This window comes from Bombus huntii, chromosome 16 (genome assembly GCF_024542735.1).
Source record: "Bombus huntii isolate Logan2020A chromosome 16, iyBomHunt1.1, whole genome shotgun sequence".
Taxonomy (NCBI): Eukaryota; Metazoa; Arthropoda; class Insecta; order Hymenoptera; family Apidae; genus Bombus; species Bombus huntii.
In genome coordinates this window covers 1,743,831-1,756,811 of record NC_066253.1, presented here as the reverse complement: position 1 = coordinate 1,756,811, position 12,981 = coordinate 1,743,831, and the positions used below count along the sequence as shown (strand labels likewise).

The window sequence follows — 12,981 nt, the reverse complement described above, 5'->3', positions numbered from 1 at the left end:
TATTTCTATTCTTAAAGTTATGAAATTGAACGCGTTTGTGACGATTCGCTCGCGGGGAATTAAGTCGGTTCGTGTTTATTGTCTAGTCGGGAGTTTGATGAAGAGATCTTGTCTGGCGAATTTTTTAGGTTAGCAGAGTTTGAGGTTTTGAGTTTTGGGAATTTAGGAAATCTGTTAAGCGTCTTTAGATCAACTTGTCATACTTCTTCGATTTTTAAAATGATTTTCTCGTTAGGAATATCGATGCTTGTTATCGTTCAATTATACAGTCTAGCTAAGATTATGGTAATCAATTTGTTTTAAGTTAGAAGCAATTGACACATCTGTAAGAGGAAAAAAACTACTTTAAAGTGCTTAAAATCTTCATTTAGCCAACCAGAGACACTGAAATCTTGATCGTCAGAGTCTTAATCCTAACCTGATCTTTAAAACATAAAGTAATCGCAAGCAGAATCGAGCCAAAAGCTACCTTTCATGTGCTCAAAATCTTCAGCCAACTCACTAAAGACGCCTCGCTAAAGTAAGAGGAATCTGGCTAAAACGAAGCTTAAAATGCTTCCAATCTTCGTTAAACCAACCAGAGACGCTAAAATCTTCATCGTCTGAAGTCGGATCCAGCATTTCCGCTCGCTGCACTCGCTTTAAAGCTGCAGCTCACACGACGGAAACGTTCTCTCGATAGTCGGGCGGTTGAATCCGTGGCAACTTTTCCTCGATGCGGGAAAACTACTTAGGATTAAGCGTCGAGCAACAAAACGACCGACCAGACAGGAGAAGTGGGTCGTCAGTGGTCATCAAGTGGTGTATCGTATGAGAGCGCGCTTTTCTTTGTGTTGGTAAGTTGTGCGTGGAATGGTAACGAGCCACGTACACGGGAAACGATATCAGAAACTCGTGGAGCACTGGTTCTCAACTTTGAACGAGCTCTCTACAAGTCTCTGCAGACCTTTGTACATGTTATAAAAAATATCAGGCAACAATTCTGCGCTTACAAATGACACTTGTATGTTTATTCATCTGTTCCGAGGAACAGTTTGCGTAGTGGCCTCCATTGTGTTGGATGGAACTTTGAATATCTCCGAAAGTATCGTCCGGGGAATTATACCGTTTCTTAAACGAGTAAACTAATTGTCTTGAATTGACGAAATTGAATATTAATAAGGGTACGTTTTAGGCTGAATGTTGGCTACTTTTAGGCGACTATTAGGTGACTTAAATTATCATGTCACACAAACCAATCATTTATTGTCATTCATCGTTTTCGTTCTCGCGAATGGACAAATTTTAAACAAAGGATACCATGACAGGAAGTTTCTTAAGGATGCTATTTCTGTGGTGTACTATTAATTTTCAAGTCTATACGAACAATCTCGTTATTTTCACTATAAAATAAAATAATTGATACTCGTGACAACGATGTAGCCTCCCCCTCCCTGAAGCAACAAAGAAGAGATGTATGTAGTGGTTTAAAATCAACGGCTCCTAGGTGACTATAAAGGAGGATTATAGTCGTTAAAGGTTAGATTGATAGTTGGAAAGGGGATTTGATTAATCCGATACATCAAGTGGAACAGTAGACGAGTTGAGGTTAGGAGGAGAAAAATGACGTTAAAGATACTTGCAACAAAATGACGGTGAAAATAAGTTGGAATTGGCTGGCCATCAAGCAGATAGTAATTAGAGTAGCTAGGGTTAAAATATACCGGTCTATATTCAGAACGTTCTCGCTGCATCTCTCGAATACCATTCTGCGTCAATTGGATCTGTATATTGTTTCCTTCGGCAGACATTGTTTCAAACAGCAGACATGTGTTTTCTATGTATCTTTTTGCAATTGAAATTATTCTGTATGTCCAATTCGAACCATCACACATTTATACCAATTTAATTTATTTTCTACTTATTAATAATACAATAGTCAACCGTTATAATTTTTTGGTTGCTGCCATATTTGAGATAATTATATCGTTCGACTTCCTTTTGCAAATTGGTGCCTCAAAGTTTACACTGAACCAAAATTAAAATCCCTAATTTTCTAGTTATTATTATTCGAATGTTGAAAAATGTATTTATATGCTTGTTTACCTGTAACATATACACAGAATAATTGATGCAAATTTTGTCATCTTTTACAGACCGACGTCTTAAAATTTTGTCTAAACCAATATAGATTTTATTTGTTAATTATTCTACTAAGATATAAATGATCTTCTTTTTTAACTTGTTGAGTGATTGCTTCCTGTGCTCTTGTGTAGACATTAATGTCTATTTCCACTGCGATTAAAAACGCTCGATGTTAGTCATTGGTTCAAAAATATCGATAGGTGATTAGAGATCAAACGTTACGTTGGTTTTTGTTTCGTCGTAATGATCTCCGATTGGTGAGAACGAGCCGGCGAAAAAATTTCAGTTTCACCTGGAAATGAGTCACATTGGCACCAAACCAACTTACCAGATCCAGTTACTAATAGACATTTCGCAAGTGCAAGACGCGAGAGTGATTAATCGCACGTTCCTTGTCACATTTATTACTTTCACGGCTAACGACGTAGTACTACATGTCATGTAGTTTATTCAACTCGAGAATCGATGTCGTGTTACTATTCTGTTTGATTTGGGACATGATGACACTTGGTGGTCACATTTTGTCACTAGTACGAGTGGTGACAAATCGAACGGATCCAGACACATATTTAATCCAGATTACGGCCAGAAGCGCAAACTGTGAAAGTTTAGAAATGAAAAGAACATGGTAGAAAATGAAAATCAGATCCGCAGTGAACGGATGATGAATAATGTTATATAAGTTTGTAACTAGAAATTTCTAGGGATCCCTAGTCTTGTGTTCTAACTATTCTATCCGTATATCCGTACGATATATCGACAAAATCAAGGGACTTTTTAGCTTGAAAATTATTTGTTTCCAATTTAGCCCGGAATTGGTATCCTTGAGTCGTAATTGAACAGTTTGCATTAGTATAGTTAATCTTAGAGTTTCATAATTTGGTTTCATTTAGTGTTCCATATTATACATAACGCAAGAGATATTTTTATTGTAGTATAATGAGTTTTAATGAGCTTTCGAAATTTCAAAAATTGTTAGGTTAAGTAACGCAGTACCAAACCTAACCTAAAGTCTCTTCTGAATGCATTGCATGATCAGCATATACAACTGCACTTCAACAAGACTAGAAAAGTTTCTGATTGGATCTGAAACGAGTTTGAAAAAAGAGAGAATAAATGTCCTAGGAGATTTGAGGTTGGGAAACCCTGACGTGGTGGACGGTATGCGCGTTTTCTCTGCGCTGGCACGAAGATGGTATTCCCTCCGGTAAAAGTACCGTATCCGGTACGTCCGCGTGGCGACTTTCGCGTAACAGAGTGCCCACGATCCAACCTGTAAATCAGAATGGATCGTAAAGCCTGGCTAACAGTCTTGATTCAATAATTCTTCGATAGCGTATTGCAAAAGAACTAGCGTAACTCCATTATCCGCCATTTTGTCCTTGGCGAACGTGATAACAAAAATGAAGACGCGTGACTGACATGAAAACCTCCCAACCGTAAATTTTTCAAACTGACACTGATGGTTCGTAACATAGGACCATCTGGGCATAGTGTTACCGGTTTGTTGAGAATTTTTACATTTAATTTACATTTTCAGTCATGTCCAAGTCGTTTTATTCACGATGATCGTGCGACGTATCCAGAAGAGATTGTAGGTTAGATTTTAATGTGACAGTTCTTCTTCCTTGAAAGCTCTTTAGTGGTAATTGCTTAGTGATCTTTGTTACTGCAACTTTTTAGGGACTTCTCGATACCGACATAACCCTCGGTATGGAAAATTTCATTAATTTTTATTTCTATAAATTCTCAATTCACAGAAGAGATAGAATCTGATATCAGCATTTTTGGAAACGGAGGTTTGAAGTTTCTGACTCGCTATTAGGGAAATTTTTACAAAATTTATGAATTTTCATCGTTCGGTAGCTTCTCTAAAGATAATCTGGATGATATTTCTTGAAACGATATTATGTCATTCAGCCTTCCTCGAGTTTCTTGCCTGAGCCAGTGGAGACCAGTAGTCACAGTGGCTACTCCGGTTCAAGGATAAATCCTATCCGGTGCTAGCGGCCAATGTCACGCTCAGCTGGACCGGTGGTTGCAATGGAAACGTTGGAAATCATCACGTTCCATTAACTTCCATGGTAGTCGACGAGCGCTGCTGGGAAAACGATCGTTTTTATCGATATCGGTCGCTTTCTGACTCTACTGATTCTCCTGGTGAGAGTCGAATGGACACTTTTATCGAGGGACGAACGATTAGTTGTTATGATTTCTTACAGTAGCTTCGAGTTGGTCCGATTCATTTTTACATTAAACTACGCGTTACTTTCGTGGTGGCAATGGATTGGAATGAAAGATATTGATGGTGAAAAATTGGAACGGGAACATAGGATAATACTTTGCTAGCGCGTTTCCTTTTCGAGAAAATCGATTTTGAAAATCGTGGCGTTTGGCGCTCAACGACGTAGCCCAGAAACTTTAAAGTCGACTTCGCCCATAACGGCGCGACGTCTCGTACAAAGAAAACTCATTCCACGCTTTTGATTCAATTTTGTGCAAAGAATTACGTCGCATAGAAACGCCATAGAATGACTTTTTGTCAAATCTACAAAATTTAATTTCGTATATATTTTCACGAAGAAAAAGGGGCGTTGTTTTTGGTTGAAAACCTAATTAAGCGACTGTTGAGAGGATGATCTCAGGATATCATTGAATTCGAGCGGTATGGAGAAATTAGCGTGAAAAATAAACGAAATTTCGAAAGCGGAAACCAGAGTTGGCGGAACGAGTATTTTCGACGGAATCTGGGAAGACGAAGTGGATTAAAGTCCTGTGGCTGAAGTTTCAACATACTGAGCGGCCCACCGGGAATACGAAATGAGTTTTCGAGGCCTTCGAAGTCGTCCACGGTTGCGTAGGATCATTCCAACGAAAATAAATTCGTCGTCGGTGATTCATGGATTTCCTGTGCGCGCTTTCTGCCCTCCCCTGTTGTCTCTCTGGTCTTCCATCTCGACTTTTTCCAACCTACACAGGCAAGACAATAGACTGTGCACAATACATCCTAAACTGAACCTCCTAAATTTATCTTCAACTTTAGACCAAACTAAGATTGATGGCATTTTTGGTAAATTTGAGGAAAATCGTCAATTACACAGCGCTGAAGCGAAGCTAGTCGACTTCATCGTTTGTTAATTTTGCAATTTTGTCAACTGGTTACGCGATTAACGTTTAATCCTTCGGAAACAAACGCTCGACGTCTATAAATCCACTTAACGAATACAAAAATGGCAAATCGAGATGAATTTAAAAAAATAATGCTTACTTTTACCATTTCATGATTTTCCAAAAATTATTCGAATTCCTAAAAATGCATGATCTATCAAATTTCTATGAAGAATTATGAAATTTCACGTAAATACATAGATATCCTCGTTATTCTTTATTTTACAATGTTTAAGTTGCTAAATGGCTTTTTCCGAGTGGCCCTATATATATAACTAACGATTATGATCGCAATAGAGAGAGCAATGGAATATTTTTTCCATGCAACTGCACCCATGTTTATCTTGGGATTACGAGGATGGTCGTCGCGTGTTGGTCTTGTCTTTTCCCTTTGTTCCCAGATCTTATCAGATCGTATACCGTGACCGGATATGACATCTATTAGTTACATGCGCGTGTATATGTCATGCAGAATGGAAACAGAGATGGGTGCCGCCATTTAAAGGGACTCGAGGGTAGGGCAAGGCCGCATGCACTCCTGCTTCTGATGATTTTGCAACGTGTCAGGTTAGGAGTGGCTCAAACCACCATTTCTAGCCCTTTCGAGACGATATTTTTTTAAATAACTTATACATTTATTGATTTATTTGGCACGTTTAAAATTTTAACAAGATGGAAAGTGAAACTTATCTATAGTCTACGCCATATTTTGATTTAAACAAATCTAACCTAACCTAACCTAACCTAATACTAATTCCACATTCATAACGAACGTGAAAATAAAAGACATCTAGGAACCGCAGTAAAGAGAAAAATTATATAAAAACGAATGCTCAAATGAAATGAAAATGAAAGACACGTACAAATTTGGATCTATCGTATTCTCAGTAACATAATCTAAACCTAATTTAACCTAATATTAATTCTACATGCACAACAAACGCGAAAATAAAGGTAACATGTAAAAATCGGAATAAAGGAATATTCTTTCATCTCGACGGAAATATGAACGCTGACAAAAAAGAACTAATTCGAATGTGGAGTATTCTGAGAAAACGTAATCTAATAAGAGTAGTATAACACGCAAATTTCATAATTCGTCTGATATTATTAGCCATAAAAGTCGCTAGGACGCTGAAGTCGCGTCCCCCTGGTGCGCGCGATGAATTTTAACGTGGAAAAGAAACGCAGTACCCGTGAAATGTGACGGGAATGAAAGAGAAGCCGAGGAGAGAGAGACGCGTTTTGTGTTCGCGTGCTACGGCCGGATTTCGCAGAGACCTGAATGATAGTCAGCGGCGTTAGAGCGATGTGCCGCTAGTCGTCCATCTTGTCCTAGCGTCGTAGTCACTTCGTACTCGATCTTCCTATACATCTCTCATATTTCTGTGTTGCACAGAATGAAGGAACCTAACCTAATCTAACCTGGTATCGGTTCTACACAACAAACGCAAGAATAAGCAGAACGGCTAAAAATGAAAGAGAAATATTACGTAAAAGTCTGTTCATAGACGCTCACCACCAACTCACAACTGGGAAAAGAAGTTAATTTACGAAACAGTTATCCTAATTAGCTTATTCGCCTTGCGAACATTTTTTTGTAAATAAGTTTACAATTCTAATCGATGAAAATTAGCGATGATTAATCGCCAGTCTGAGACTTAATGCTTCTAGAGTTACAAGGCCTGCGTATGCTGTTCTCTATGTTTTTGTATTATTCTGCACATTCAGATTGATTGGTGGAAAATGAAACTTTGTCAAATCACGTAAAAAAACAGTTTCGGAATTTTACTTTTTACCTGCCCCCACACGCTGTCCTAGCATACGCCCTACAAATTTTAGTAAAGAGAAGATAACTCTAACGAGCGAAAAATTCTCTTCGAAAATCCTCCCTTTTACCAAATAAAGGAATGCCTGTTCTCCTTACTCGTCTCCGTGGCATGTAAGCCCTGAAAATTCATAAAGCCAAACAACAATGCCGTCAGCGCAATTGGTTCGTCTAATCTGGCCAAAGCCCCTCGTAGAAGCTCGGTGTGAATCGGAAACGGCCAAAAACCGCAATGAATCGGCGTGTTCTGGGCTGTCAGTGAACGAGAAGGAACTCAATCCCAGCACGGTCTCGTCGTTCTCCTTTCCTCGTGGATGGTTGGGAGGAAGCGAGGCTCAGCTGCAACAAGCAGTGCTCACTGGCCCGTTTTAGCTTTCCTCTGTTGGCAAGAGCGACAGCGCGGATCGGTTGAGACGCGAGCAGGCGAAAGGAGAGACGAGAGGGAAAGAGGAAGGAGGAGTTAACGAAGAAGAGAACGAGGTAGAGGGGCAGAGGAGAGGAAAGAGAGGAAGCTGGCTGCGTGAGAGGAAGAGAGAGGCGAACACTCGTTGTCTGTTAGGCAAGCTAGCAGGATCGAGAAGGACGCGTGCAGAGGAACGTGCGCGCGTGTAAAAGAGGTACCTGCGCGGTTACACAGCCAGGCATCCAGCCAGAGTCAAGGCCGCTCACTGCTCCGCCGTGAGAGAGCTACTAACCAGCACGGAAACCTTGCTGCGTAGAGTATAGGAGGCAAGCCACGTCGTATAGCGGCTATGTCGAACCGAGTACACTTGCTCTGTGTCCCCTAGATTCTGGAGAAACCGACTACGATCGGGTTTCCTTGGTCATTTACTGTGTTTGCTTATGTCTAACGTTTTAGATGGTATTTGGACACTGGCTTTTTACGTATTTTTCGGCAGATCTGTTTTTTTATAGCAGGAGAGCCAGCCACCTTGTATGCTATCTGTGCGCGCGCGCCCCCTCACCCCCCAAAGAGGAAACCGAGTCCACTTGGATTTTATCTGTCCTTTACTCTGTCTGTTTGTGTTTGCTATATAGAAAAGATTGAATTTTTAGGTATTTTGGGACAGATTTGGTTTCTATGTAGGTAATATTGAGCTGACGTCCTCTGAATTCTGAAGAAACCCACTACGATTCAGCTTTCTTGGCCATTTACTGCATTTGTCTCTGTTTGACGTATATGGAGACTAACTTTTTAAGTATTTCTGGGCAAGTTTATCCTTTGTGTGAGCAACTTCTGCTTGATGTCCCCTAGATTCTGCGGTAAGGTACGGTCGGGTTTCCTCTAGTTTATTAGGTTTGCCTATATCTGGATTTTTATGTGATTTATGGACACTGGATTTTTAGGTAGTTGCGGGCAGATTAGTCGTTAATTTATGCCCTCTGGGTAGAATTGTTCTTGATTTATGCTTTCTTTTCTCTTTTTTCGACAGATTTATTCTGGGACAGATAATGGGGAAAATTTGGTGACGATTATAATTAGGGTTTCTGAATCTCAATGTTTGCAGGTTTAACAGTTTTTAAGATAATGAAAAGCTCGTTGCTAATCTTTCTGGAAATTTCTTCTTTTAAGATTGATTCGAAATTTGATCATTGCAAAGATAGCTTTCTGTAGTCAAGATCCTCAAAGATTGTGTAATAGATAGGTCGATGGCAATTTCTATGGTACATTTGCGCTCTGACGTGAACGTTCAATGTTAACTGTATTCAGTCTGGTAGATACTGTAGCTTATGAAATCTACTTCACCGTAAACTGTGCAGTTTCCACTACATTTTATACTTTATAAGCATCCTGCAGTAGAAAGTGATTTAATCATGATTAAGTTTCTCCATAGTTGCAAACTTTTAAACTTCTTAGTTACTTAAAAATTACTTTTGGAAAATATTTGAGATTAATCCTAGTTTAATGATCCTAGTTGTCTATATTTATCGTTTCAAACTTCTCGACAACTCAACAACTTCTCTAGAGAAATATTCAACAAAATATTCGCCGCAATAAATAAAAATTAGAAATTTAATAATAAACGTGATATCGAATAGACTATAATACCCGTTATTACTGAGATTCTAGGGAATTTCATATAGCGAACACTAGCCAATTTTCGTCCGGCAAACGAAGAATTTCGAAAAGCAATTTCGCGTTACAAGTTTGAAATAAACTTCTAGATGAGTTCACTGTGCCACTGCATGTATGATCAAGTCGCTGTGGCACGTCGGAGCTTCAGGGTCTTCGAAACTCTGTTTAGGAATTCCAGGAAGGAATCTAGAACGTTTGGTATTACCAAATAAACGAACTCCGAGTTTCATCAAATTTTGTTCATCATTCAAATTCTAAACGAGTTTCAAACTACTTCATACGAATCTTCATACGAATTTATCGAAATTCCAAGGAGAAACGTAAGAAATATAGGAGGTATAGGGAATTTTAAATAGGGATCGACGTTTTGTTTTATATTCAGGAAACGACCAAAAAGTCATTGCCATACGAACTCCCAAACTGTTTAGTCACACTGAGAAATTCCAGACTCTTCCTCGGTCTCTAAATTCCCCATCTTGCACTCTATAAATATACAGGCTTGGTGGAAAGAAGTCAGTGTCAAGGTCAGCGGCAAGAAAGCTGCCTTGCTATAAAAATTCTCGCATATTTTTTCGTATACTTCAAATATTTCAAGTTCTAATGTTTTATTATTCGGTAACTGATCTTTCGAAGTGATTCTAACCTAAAAAGTAAATCAGTTTTTAATGAATATTCTAAGGCTTAAGGTTAAGAAACTTAGTTTTAAAAGAAACCTTCTTATTAGGAGATTAATTGCTACGTTTTGACCACAAAAACAGCAGATTTTCGTTAGATCCAAAGAAGTTTTATAACTCCATTATTTTTTACTAGATCTGTAACAGCGATACAAAGATATAGTTCATACGAAGAACTTATTACGAGTAAACTAACTCCTATTTTGATAGCTCGTAACGAAGATCTAGATCTAACAAATTTAACAACCAGATCTTCTCGAGTGATTCTTAAATATGTTAATTACTCCATTCTTAATTAATTCATAGACGAATATTAAATCAAATTTAGTCTGCGAGGTATTGTTCGAAAATCTAGGGATATTTTCATTTTCCACTGAATTCCGGTACAAGCGTCGATTAAATTGAACCAACGTTGAATTATATTTTGACAACATCGCGGAGGAAGAAACTATCAAGAATACCAGCAAGAGCGAACCAGTGTTAAGTAGCGAGGAAACCTGTTTGGGGCACTGAAACGAGAAGCCTGCTCGCTCTACATAGAATCGTTATGTGCTACTTGCTAATATGTACACAAACCAGACGTTGGTATCAGTTTTGTGCCAGTGTCAGGTCATACCGGTAATTTATTAGCCTGCAGTTTCTCCCGTGCGTCCAGATCTCTGGATCTAGTTCCTAGAGGATTGCCGCAAACTTCTCTCGCCAAGTTTCACCGATTTATTACCAGCGAATCATTTTTCAGACGTTCTGCAAACCGTAAGAACTGTACCAACTTCGTGATAAACTAGACATTTTCAGATGAACGTTTTTTATTTGATTAATGACAGTTCCCTCATTCAGACGCACTAATTAAAATGTTGCAACGGTATATTCCTAGTATAAAACGAAAGGGAACTAACGTTGTCCATTTGTAGCGAATATTTATAGTAAAATTGCTATGGATATTATAAGCTAGGAGTTTTTAATATTATCCAATATCTGGAAAGTCTAGTTGACGCGTTGGTACGATCTAGTAACTTTATTTCGAAAGATACGAAACCTTCAAGCACCCTAGTTAAATTTCCAGAATGTATGAATCGAAATGTCACATGTTACAGGAAATTGCTGAAAAGTTCAAATCTAAAGTATCCTTAATACCGCCCGATTTAGTAACTTTTTCGAAAGATACGAAACTTTGAAGAACAGCCCGCTTAGATATTAAGAATTAACGAACCAGAATATTGTATCGCGCGGAAAAGTGTCAGAAAATGTTTCCCAAAGGCAGGAACTCATGTGAAAGGCAGGAAATTTATGAGAAGAGAAAGAAAGTCTGGAAGAAAGCAAAAAGATGAAAAGAAGAGGAGAAATGAAGATATCGGCAGCGAAAAGATTGCGAGTTGAGATGAGAGGACGATGAAGAAGGGGTAATAACCGAGTGACCACCTAGCCCGGTCAGTGTCTCAGTGTTCCAGGCGGATGTTTTCACGCTGATCAGTACTTCCGGGTGATCTGAGGAACCCGTCTCCAAGCTTCTCGTCGCAGAATCAGTAAGAAGGAGAGAGAACACGTTCGCTTTTCGCAACAGGAGAAAATCGAAGCGACATTTCCTTTCACGGTCTCTCGATCGACGAACAACTCGGTTACTTTAAAGGAAGGCTCAGGAAGAAAAAAAATGCAGCTTCGATCGTTCCATATAATATTCAATATTTAATTCTCAATATATCATTGAGTCTGATATTTAGTCTAAGATTAGAATGTCATGTTACTTTATAATAATTATATTACATAATTAGTGATTTTGTATTTTAAATTCTGTATAGAATCCTTGTAAATTCTTCAGCCTCTTTCATGTGTTTTTTTTAAAAACGCACAGACTTAGAAGCGTTAGACAAGAAATAGATAAAAAATTGTGACCACTGTGGATAACCACAAAAAGGAATAAAATGTTGTCCAGTGACTCGAACTATTCTGACTGTTTCTATGAAATATCCTCTTGGATTCGGTCGCGCTATTAGACACAATAATTCATTAGAAGCGTTATTTTAAGCAGAATTAAATTACTTCCACCAAAATTATCCATAGCATGTATAGAAAATTAAATAGTCTGGTCTTCGAATACTGCATACTTCCAACTTACACTGCAACCCATGATATTGATCAGAATCTAATTTTGGTCATGGTACCAAATTATTCAACAACAATTGTACATTCTATGTCTCGAAGAATAATTATCGTGGTATTATTCTACTTGTTCTATTAGTGGCACTGTAAATCGAGTTCCCGTTGAGGCAAAAGCCACGCGGCGCTCGATTCCGCCTCGCTAGAGGAAGGCGCGTGCGTGCAGAGCGCACCGCGTACTTTCACCGACCGTGACTTCTACCGCGCGGCGTTCCATTCGACAAGTTTCACGGATAAAGGAGGTAATAGAGGCGATGTCGCCACGTAGGTTACTGGAACCCGCTTGCTCGCGGCCGAACGAGTCACGGGCGTTACACGCGCGCACCAGCCGCGGCGTAACGCGCCAAGTAATCACCGGAAACCTCGCGAGGAACTCGTCGTCGACGGATCAAATCACCTCGTCACCATCGAGTTTGTTCAAATCGAGAGACCTTCAATTTTTGGCTTGTTCGAGTCCTAGTCTAGGCCCATTGCAAATCTTTGATCGGTAAATGAGATTTTTTTTTAAGGTTAGGTCCATGTAAGGTTAGGATAAAATAATATTTTGAGAATACAGGTTTTCATGTTTCATAGTATTTTTTACGAACACACTGTTGCGTTCCTTGGTTTACGAAGAGGATAATATTTTTCCAAGAATCTGTTTTTATTTGAGAAACTTCATTCTTCTAAGATTCTTCTAGATTTTAATGATTTCTGATTAGCGAATGAAGATTAATCAGAATGTTGGCAAGCAATTAGAAACTGAATATCTAAGACGTTCATGGGAACTACTCGGAGACTCACCTATTTATGGAACGCAGAGATCGGGTTACTGATGGAATTTAGGACAACAGGGGCATCATATTACCCCTAGTAGCCAATATTTTTGGGTATTAACGACCAGTGTGTAACACATGACCAAATAAACTCTTACTCAACCGATATATAAAAGAACCAGTAATTTTACAGCAACCTAC

At 38.9% G+C, this 12,981-nt stretch overlaps 1 protein-coding gene across 5 annotated transcripts in view; it reads left to right on the top strand.

The window, feature by feature from the left end:
* The window catches only part of LOC126874832 (ecdysone receptor), a 159,115-nt gene that overhangs the window by 128,358 nt on the left and 17,776 nt on the right, over window positions 1–12,981 (top strand). The gene's annotated exons all lie outside the window — the stretch shown is intronic.